This window comes from Misgurnus anguillicaudatus, chromosome 10 (assembly GCF_027580225.2).
Source record: "Misgurnus anguillicaudatus chromosome 10, ASM2758022v2, whole genome shotgun sequence".
Taxonomy (NCBI): Eukaryota; Metazoa; Chordata; class Actinopteri; order Cypriniformes; family Cobitidae; genus Misgurnus; species Misgurnus anguillicaudatus.
In genome coordinates this window covers 23,372,346-23,383,215 of record NC_073346.2, presented here as the reverse complement: position 1 = coordinate 23,383,215, position 10,870 = coordinate 23,372,346, and positions in this window count along the sequence as shown.

The following is a 10,870-nucleotide window of genomic DNA, read 5'->3' as shown; positions in this document are numbered from 1 at the left end:
TACTCACAATAAAAATAGTTGGTGGGCTAGGCATACTCATGATCACAAGCCCACCCGCTGCTCTGCTGACGCCATGACATTGTGTCTCTTTAGACCCTGTTACCTCATTATTGTCTTCATTCTTGTTAATGTTGGTCAAAGTTGAAACCACTTTCATATATTGTTTAATAAACGTAGTTTGACATCACTGCCAAAATTTTGAGATTGCACGGAATCACACATGACATAAACTTTATAGAACTGTCTGCTAATTATACTGATGATTTATGTCTATACTGTAACATTTATATCATTATACACCCAGGTTGCATATGTAATTTTATAAAAAAAAACTGCTGCTGAAGAACTTAGATGAGGTATGATTTATGCAGGTTTTAGGGCTGTTGGGGATGTTTTTATTACTTATTTATTAATATACATTTTTAAACATGAATTTTCCTTTGCAAGATAATGTGTTATTTAAAGTTACCATTGTAGAGATGAGTTATGTTATATTTGAATACTACATAGATACTTGAATGACTAAATCCGCATAAATAATGTTGATTGCCTTGAAGAATACACTCTAAAAAAATTGCTGTAATTTTGCAGCTGGTTGCCAGTAACTTACTGTAGAAGATAAAGTCAAAAAATGTTTCATGTTCATTTAACTTTGAACAAAATGTTGCCAGTAAATAACATAAATGTAAAATCTACAGTAAGTTACTGGCAGCTAGTTGCCAGTAATACCCATTAATATTGTAATTTCTACAGACATTTTTTACAGTGTAGGTATGCTGAATGATCATACATGAAGGGGGGCACTGACTCACAATGCTCCCTTTGGGGATAGATCTGTATAACGCCCCATTCAGACTTCCAGTGACTAGCAGTAGCAGAGTGACACAGAGTGTTTCTCAATTTCAAGGATGTTATGTCATCGACATCCGTCGAAGGACTGTTCCAATTTAGAGGATACTCGGAATTTCAATCAAGGACTGAGTCCTTCATTCAAGAAATATCCCATATACAGGAAAGGATGCATATGTGTATCTAGCCTGTTCCATTTACGTGTTCTCCGAATTCTAAAGAGGAGCTTCGCCTAACCTCCTAAGGAAGTGACTTGTAAGGACCAATCCTGTAAAACAGCTACGATTTCATTCATTTTAATGAAAGCTTGTCAATTCCCAGCAACATGAGCGAAAGGGGGTGTTGGCAACCAGATGGGCGTGTTCAGCAATGTGAGAATGTTAAGAAAAGTTTAACTTTATGCAAATGATTAGCGATTTTCGGGAGCGACTACCAATGAAAGCGAAACAATGGAGTTCATGTCATCCGTCTCTCCTCAGGAGTGGACTGTACTCATTTGTTTTTGACAATCAGATTTAGAAACCCCTCCTAGCGATCTCATTGAAGGAGATGGGCGACAAACAGTGAGAAAGTGCTAGTGCATTTTCATTAACACAGCATTTTAAAATGAAAATGATCCTTGTTTATACTAGCGTTTCAGAAAAGCTTTTCATTTACACTATACATGACCGAAAACGCATGACACATAATTCATGTACACTGGGCATGCACGCATGTTCCTAATTTTAATTTATATTATTATCTAGTGGTGAGATTGTGATATTGCAACCAACAGCTCACCCCTCAATTCTAAAACGCAAATGGTAGCCGCTTAAGGACAAACATGTCGTTGTCAGAAACAGCGTAGGGATGAAATGCGCTCTGTAGAACAGTTTGTCCGTTTACTGTAGAAACATAACGACGACTTTCATGTAAGGGGACCCGCGTTGTATTAAGATAAGAACAGCTCATTCAGCAATACAGTTCATTATGTAAGGTTTTTATACACCACTGATATTATAGTTATTTATATTTTATTGCATTTCTGTCAAAAGAGCCTTCAAAAATTTACACATTACACCTTTAAAGTTTAAATAACACATTTTTTCTTAAACTGTACAATAATATAGCACTTTTTTTCAACCTCTACTGCTGTAGATGGTATTGTAGAATAGGCCTGGCCCCTCCTTTTGCATATACCATGGGTGAGATTTATTTAAAGGAGGCATATTGTGACATAGCGTCAATAACTCTATGTTTGGAGTAGGCTTTGTGACTTTGAAGATCTGTTTTATGTTAACACAGCAAATCAAACATTTACATTTCACAACATTGAAATGTTAAAGGCATAGATGCTCTTTAAGAACATGCTGATTAGATATAAAGATAAAAATGTTTAAAGGTCTTGAACTTTGCTCTTTACAGTACTATGCGAGGACAGTATAGAAGTGAATTTTTTTACGTAAACTCCAATGGTTTACAGTAGGGACCATAATCAATGTATGTGATTGGCAGGTTTTCCAATAGCTTTTACTGAAATGAGAGGTACAATATTTCCAATTTGAGGTGAAAGGTTGATAGTCACAAGATATCTGCAAAAAAATGAGCTATACAATTCAGTAAAAATAACAAACGGCTAGATCTATTATGTCTCAGGTGAAACATTTCCAAAAACCGTAATTTACAGACAAATATTCACTTATATACATTTGGACAGCAGACTGTGTTATTACATTGTATTAATATTAAATCAAGCTTTTCACTGGTTGGTGTGCACAAAGGTCATGCATGGTTAAACTATTTGTAAGTGAGTCTTGTGATTTTTTTTTTTTTTTTGAGTGGGTGTTTTTTGCTTATGTATGCGGATTCCACTTAAGCAATGACCAGGACGTGGGAGTAATCCTTGGGGTATACCTGCTTTTTTTTAAATGAAGTGCGAAGTTTGTTTGTTCATGCGTGTTTGAATGATGATGCATTAATCCAGAGTGGGATGGCATGTGGAGGCTTGCATTTTTTTAGTGTAAATGGGCTTAAACCCCTCTTGTTTGTATAATAAATGTGAGTCATTCTTCAAAACGAATAGTAGTAGAAGGGCAGTTTCTAGGAGTGGATATGCAGGAAATGACATTTTGCAGGTACAGACATGTGCTGATAGACACAAAGTAAAAATTGTTGTGGGTGAAAAGTCAGTGGGAAATTGTTTGAAGATACCTGTGGGCGGAAATAGTGAAAGCCAAATTTATAGGAGTGGTTTCCCGGACAGGGATTAGACTAGACTAAATCAAACTTCTTAATTAAACTGATGCCTTAAGAAAATCCCTGTCCGGGAAACCACTCCTATAAGTTTGGCCTCCTCTTTTATATACATTTGCCTTTAATTAAAAGAATATATATATATATATATATATATATATATATATATATATATATATATATATATATATATATATATATATATATATATATATATATATATATATATATATATATATATATATACATATACATACATACACTGTAAAAAAAAATCCGTAGAAATTGCAGCTGGTTTGCCGGTAATTTACCGCAGATTTAAATCCATGTTATCTACCGGCAACACTCCGTTCAAAGTTAAACGAACATTTAAAATTTACAAGTCTTTGTCTTTACAGAGTAAAACTAAAAAAGCATCAAGCAAAACATTCTGGGAAACAAAATCTGAAGCAAAAAACAGAAAAAGGTTGATGATGATTTCTGGTTCCCAGAATGCTTTGCATGAGGCTGTTATTGTATATTTTTATTCTGTAAAGATAAAGACTTGTTAATATTTAAAATTTATTTAACTTTAAACAAACTCTTGCCAGTAAATAACATAAATTTAAATCTACGGTAAAGTACAGGCAACCTAGCTGCAATAACATTGTAATTTCTACTGAATTTTTTTACAGTGACATATACATATACATATATACATATATGCATATACATATACACACACACACACACACACACACACACACACACACACACACACACACACACACACACACACACACACATACTTATTTATTTATTTAGCTTCATATATCTGCAAATTGTTATTTTTAAATGTTAGATTTAACCACCTCTTCCTCAATCTTTGACTTTGTGAATTTAACAGTGCTTAACAATAGTGTTACTGTGGTTCAAGTTTAAGAGCAAAGGTCAAATGAGTTCAAATGGGTTCAAATATGCAGGGAGCATGCATACTGATAGCCTGAATGCAACCATTGTCTACCAAATGTGTTAATGTAAATTCTAAACAGTTTTAGGAAAGTGATGTGGTGTGTTTTGTTGTTATTCAAAATTAATGCAGTTTTACCCTATTGTACAAACCATGACAGATCATGATCTCTCACCGACCCTGTGAACATTAAATTTTTTCAAAAATCAACTGTGTGTTTTTGCACTTTCTACACCCTGCACCAATGTACAGTGAATGTCATTTTCTCTGCTGAAATGTCTATATTTCTTGAAAAATATTTGAATATTTGCTTTATTTATTGTATTACTTGGTACTGTCATTGTTAAGCAACAGTACACCGAGATAAATTCCTTTTACGTCAACTAGTGCTTGGGAATAAAGTGCCCAATTATGTGCCCAAACTAAAAATCCTATTCATGAAAAGCATCAATTGCATTGCCTTCACAGTCATGTGGATGGTCTGCGGATGCAAGCTCCCACCTTAGTTCACTTCTGCCATATTCTGTTACGTAGGTCAGTAAAAGGGTAGCAATGAGGAAAAAGATTCTGGTCTGTGAAACATGTAGGAGGATGCATGCATCTCACCACTCCTCAGTATTTGAGTTGCCTCCGCTGCGTGGGGTTGTCAGAACAATTGCATGAGAATTTTGACTGATGGTTTAGCAGGTGTTCATAGGTGAAATATGCAGACTTCTTTTGTTGTCAGTATGTCATTGTGACCATAAGATAAAGGCTGTTTGTGGAGTGCTGAAAGTCACAATTTATGCACGCGAGGGTGATTATTGGATGCATTGTGTAAAATAGTATTAATTATGTCTTCTGATATTTGTTAAAAATCATGTGCACATATAGATATATAATTAAATATACATTATTAATACAAATTAGGAAATAATTACATATATATTTACACAGCATCACCATCTATCATGGATATTTGTAGGTCATGTTTCCACATTTTTATTTCTGTAATACTAAAATATATGTCTAAGCAGTAAATGTTTAAGTAAATTATTTTTAATTTATTAAGTACAATATAGTTGAACGTTTTATGTCAGCATAAGATGGGATTCCTATGTACAAACTTCCTTGGTATGTACGCATAGTAGTTTTCTTTGTGTACATGTTTGTATTGAGCATTTCAGGGAGGCAGACCATGACTTTCAGATTGTCTGTATACCAGGAGCAGTTCATGAAAGACAAGAGACAGTGAAAATAAAAATGCTTAAGATAATATCTCTAAGCAAAATGTTATTGTCACCTTGTAGGACACCTCATAGAGACTCACAAACACCCACACACAGAGAAAGGACATTTAGAAACCACCGATTATTTCTGAAGGCATGTTGCAATCTTGTGTGATACATTTATCATGACAAATGTCAAAGCGTTGGTGTTTTTTTTTGGCCTTAGTTATAAAGGTTAACTTACATTTACACTGTGATTAATCAAATAATACGCACTTATTGCACAAGTGAAGTTGGTGAAAATGTTTCTATAAAAATGTATTCACAAACAGCAAAAAAATATCTAAATTTGAGCTGAATTTGTAAGGGCCATTCGTCAACGATTAATAATAAAAAAAATTGGAGCAACCATTGCATATAAACGTATGTTTTGATAATAAAGGGAAATCTTCTCTAAGACTGCAAAAAAAAAAAAAACTATTATTTACACATATTATTAATATTATTATTATTATTATACGTATTATTATTATAGGGTATAATACATATAATAATTATAAGTATAATACATATAATAATAAGTATAATACATATTATACTTATTATTATATGTATTATACTTATTAAAAAAAAAATTGGAGCAACCATTGCATATAAACGTATGTTTTGATAATAAAGGGAAATCTTTTGTAAGACTGCAAAAAAAAAAAAACTATTATTTACACATATTATTAATATTATTATTATTATTATTATTATACGTATTATTATTATACTTATTATACTTATTATTATATGTATTATACTTATTATTATACGTATTATACTTATTATTTTACGTATTATACTTATTATTTTACGTATTATACTTATTATACGTATTATACTTTTTATTGGACTGTTTGCCACAAATGCGAGTTTGTGCACCTTGCGTAAATATATCATAAAAAATCAAATAAAAACATATGTCTTTTTGACCTTCCATCAAAGTTATGCGTCAGCTTATCACAATCTTGACATTTAAATCTGTGAAACACTCACCAATGGCATATTGCTCACCGTATTGCTGTATCCACAGAGAACGTTGCAAGACCAGTTTCGACAATAACTCGCAATTTCGAACACTGCGTGGGTTTAAGACTTCTGCATGTCATTGCCGGCAACTTCCCGGCAACAGGTGAATATAAACTGCACCTCACATTTGATCCAATAAAAATACAGGAATTTCATCATATACTGGAATCACCCATCTGCAGTCTTACCGGGCTCCATACCAAATGCCTGCCACACCTACTTACTGACATACACAATGTTAAGCAATGCTTACGTGTGGGATGTTGTCACTAATTCTGAACTCACTTGCGTAACGTTTGCCTGTTGAGCCTTTTTCATTCAAAGGATTTAAGATAGAAGGGGGGACACGCAGGTTGAATAACTATGAAATCATCTTTCTCTATTGTGATACTTAAACCTGCTTTTTTAACAAGCCTTTGCCTCGAGGCTTAATAAAGAGAAGAGAGGCTGTGAATTAGATACAGTGTCTGCCACACACAAGCACAAACTTTCATTATATAACCCCCCACACAAACACACAGAGCTTGTGACATTCAATCTTTTAGATAAACAGCAAATACTTTCACCCTCCTACTAAATGACTCAGAGGGTCAAGCTCATGTATAGACAGGGATTCCCCAAATCAGGTGTCCTTGCCTACTCACATGAAGGCACTGGATGTGTTAAGACAGGCACACATTTAATAATCATAAAGGAAAATAGTTGAGGAGCTCCGATGCAAAAGGCCACCTCCGTCAAACATCCAGAAGTCAGAAATACCACTTTGTAGGCAGAATCCGCAAAACGTAGAAACAATTACGAAACAATTGTGGATCACATTGAAAACAGTACAGCCTAATGTGTGGTTCAGTTTGCACCTTTAGTGATTTTGCAAAAGAAGTGGATTTTTTTTGCAAAAAACGCTTGTGTGCACTTAGAGGGTTTTGCAGCGAAGGACATTTGTGACAATAAGGGAGAGATCTATTCTCAAAATCAGATAATAAGATTAGCCATAGACAAGATCTTATAGGCTATATTACAAACCACATAGTAGCATATTAACAAACAGTGGTAGATTCAGTCTATATTAGTAACATTAATGTAAGTGTGACTGCTCTATTTAATATTTCGTGTTGCGTCCTGTTGACTGTATGTATGGGGGTGTATATGTGTTTATATACTTTCTAACAGGATATGATTCAGATGTGCATGGGTTTAGAGTAGAAAGGCAGTTGCTTATCTAAATGTTTGTACAGAGAAGTTTTTGTGTTATAAATAGTCATATAAAGCATTGCTATGTTGTATTAATTCACTACACTCCATACTATTTTCCACTGCCATGCCTGCATTTACCAATAAACCACATTTCACCACAAATCGCAACTGCCCATAAAGTAGGCCAGGTCATTACAAAACTACTGTTCACTTAAGGCTTGTGTGTTGTTTCCTTTACTACAGTATATAACATCACAGAAAGTCTGAGAAATTCAATTAATATAGACTGCATGAAAAGAAACGGATTGGAAAATCTACTATAAAAAACCTAAACTGTTTTCCTCGGAAAACATAAGGTCATATGATCGCCGAAATACAGGAGGGTGAGTAAACGATAACAGAATCTTCATTTTTTGGGAAACTATTCCTCTAACGTCAGATAAGGGTTTTGTGAGAAAAAACACACACTTGAGCACACTGTACTATACTTCTGTCTTGTGATTTCTTGAGGTTTTGAGAAGCAAAAGGCCCCTTATTGACTCTCTTTCTTTTATAAGGAAGGATTTCAGGTCATCTTTATCTTCAAGAAACAGAGAATACTATGTATTAGCAAACTCTTTCCAACACAAAACACTTTCTCATGTAGAAAATACGAAATGTTTGTTATCTGATGTTTCCTGTTTTTGGTGATACGATGGGTTGTTCAGTGCTGGATTATTGAAGGGCTGGACGCTTGCCAAGTGTGTAGTGAACAGTGTGATTCAAACTGATCTCCACTCTGTAAAGGGAATTCCCCATTTTACTCTATTACAACACTCAATCCTAATATAAAACACACAGATAAGCAATACATGTGACATGACGATAAACCACATATCATTTGATGAAAATAAATACAGTATATAACTGTAATTTATTATGTTTTGCAGGTTGTTGAGTGGCTTTTTAAGTTGAAGTTGAGGTGTTGAAGGCCAAGCCTGGGCCCAGGGTCAAACAAATTTTTTGAGATTGGATCCTCTTCTCAAAACCCTCAGGCCCGATTGGCTAAACAAATCTTTGTCCTGTGTTTAGCCTTTACAGTAAATGTATGTTAAAGACTGAATAACTGTATGTTATACTGAATAACTACCATTAATAGGTATATCATATCCTTATTACAGTATTATCATGAATATAGAAACTATTATAACTGACTGAATGCAAATTAAAGGCTAAACACCAATAGTTAAAAGTATTGTTGAACTCTTACCAACTTAAGCCCGGTGCACATTTTGAGATTTCACTGTCTGGGACAAATTTTGAAATCCTAAAAGTTTGCTGGAATCTTAGGCTCAAATCTGCTGTCTTTAATAGTTTGACATGTTCACAGACAGCCCATTAATGACCGCTGCGATCAAAATTATCCTCCGACAAAATTCTGGCAGTGTCACTTTTGAGACACGATCCTGCTGTGTGACATCTCTCTACGAACTCCGGCAGATCAAGAACCAATAGAAGCACAGAACCCGATGACGCAATTAGTGCGACAATAACAAACCAAAAACCAGGTGGACTAGCCCAGTCTCCTGAAAATGCGTATAAATAGCAGGATGTGTAAAACTCGTGCAATACATACGCCAAATTCCACTTTGGCGTGCATATGATACACCAGTCCTTCCCATTCACTTAAACGGTGCATCTTTTTTTGTAGTTTTATTTATTGGTTTCTCAATTTTTTTAGCTTTTTTTACCATTTTCGCTTGGGTTTAGGGTTAGAACAACGTTTTGTTATATAAAAATGACATCCTAACTTAAACCCTAACTCTAACCCCAACTCCAAGCAACCATGGCTTAAATATGGACAAAAACATGGAGAAACCTGTATATTAAATAACCTCATTAAGCAAACCTAAAATCTTACCCTAAACCCAAGCGAAAATGGTTTAAAAAACAGAAAAAAATTGAGAAACCAATAAATAAAACGACAAAAAAAGATGCACCGTTTAAGTGAATGGGAAGGACTGGCGTATCATATGCACGCCAAAGTGGAATTTGGCGTATGTATTGCACGAGTTTTACACTTCGTGCTATTTATATGCATCTTTAGGAGACTGGGTAGGGTGGACACTGAAAACACAAATTCCAGGTACTTGTCTCCTTCGTTTTTTCTTATTTTTATGCTAAAGATAAGTTATGATTAAAATGAACGTTAGATGTTGTTTCGGTTTGCTAGCCTTTGCTTCAGCGTGTGTTTGCCCAGCGGCCCCCAGTCGATGATGTAAAACTACGGACGAGTTTGTTTGCTTGTGTCTGATTTTTAAAAGTCGTATATCGTATATTTAAACTCGTATAGTCTGACATTGATGAAAACTGAGATCATACAGTGTGACATGGACTATGATCTTTATCGCACAGTGTGGCAAGCAACAATCCTAAATTGCACAGTGTATACAGGGCTTTACTTTACAAACTTCACTTCATGTTTGTGAATGTCCAGCAGCCTTTATTTTACACTTCATTAATGCAAATGTGCCTCAGTTAAAATAGTAACATTGTAAATTGTTTCAATGGAATAAAAGTTTATATATGTGTATTTTATTTCAAAGTAAGGATAGTAACGTCTACACCCTAAAGAAATGGTGTCAAAAAGGGACGAACCCAATCTGGCTTGTAATTTAACATATAGAGGGTCGTTTCAATTCAAAATACTGGGTTGTTTTAACCCATTGTTGTGTCAAATATAAACTATTTCTGCATTCATTTAACCCAATGACTGGGTTTGCGCCTTTTTGATCCAATTTGAGAGTGTAAAGTAATTTACATTAAAGGGATGGTTCGGCCAAAAAAGATTTTTTAACACATGATTTACTCACCATCACATGCATTTATCCTTCCCCAAAGAAATCTAAACGGCTTCAGGATGATAAACAAAGGCCTTCGGGTAATCTGTGCGGTGTTGTTGTAGAAATATCCATATTTAAAACTTTATAAACGAAAATAACTAGCTTCCAATAATGCCGCATCTTAGACTCCTCTGTATTCAGGAGAGAGTATCAGCGTAGTGTACACAGTTTTCTTAGTGACGTATGACAAATACGGAGAGCGGGGGCACAGAGCAGAAGCAGAGAAACCTCCGTAAACTGCGTATGCTCTCATCTTGAATGCGGATGCGACTAAGATGGCGGCATTACCGGAAGCTAGTTATTTTCGTTTATAAAGTTTTAAATATGGATATTTTTAAAACAACACCGTGTGGATTACCCTCAGAAGGCCTTTGTTTATCAAGCCATTTGGATTTCTTTGGGAAAGGATTAATGCATTTTTTTTACTGTTAATGCATTTAACTTTACTGTTAATGACTGGAAGATTAGACATTTTCTAAAAT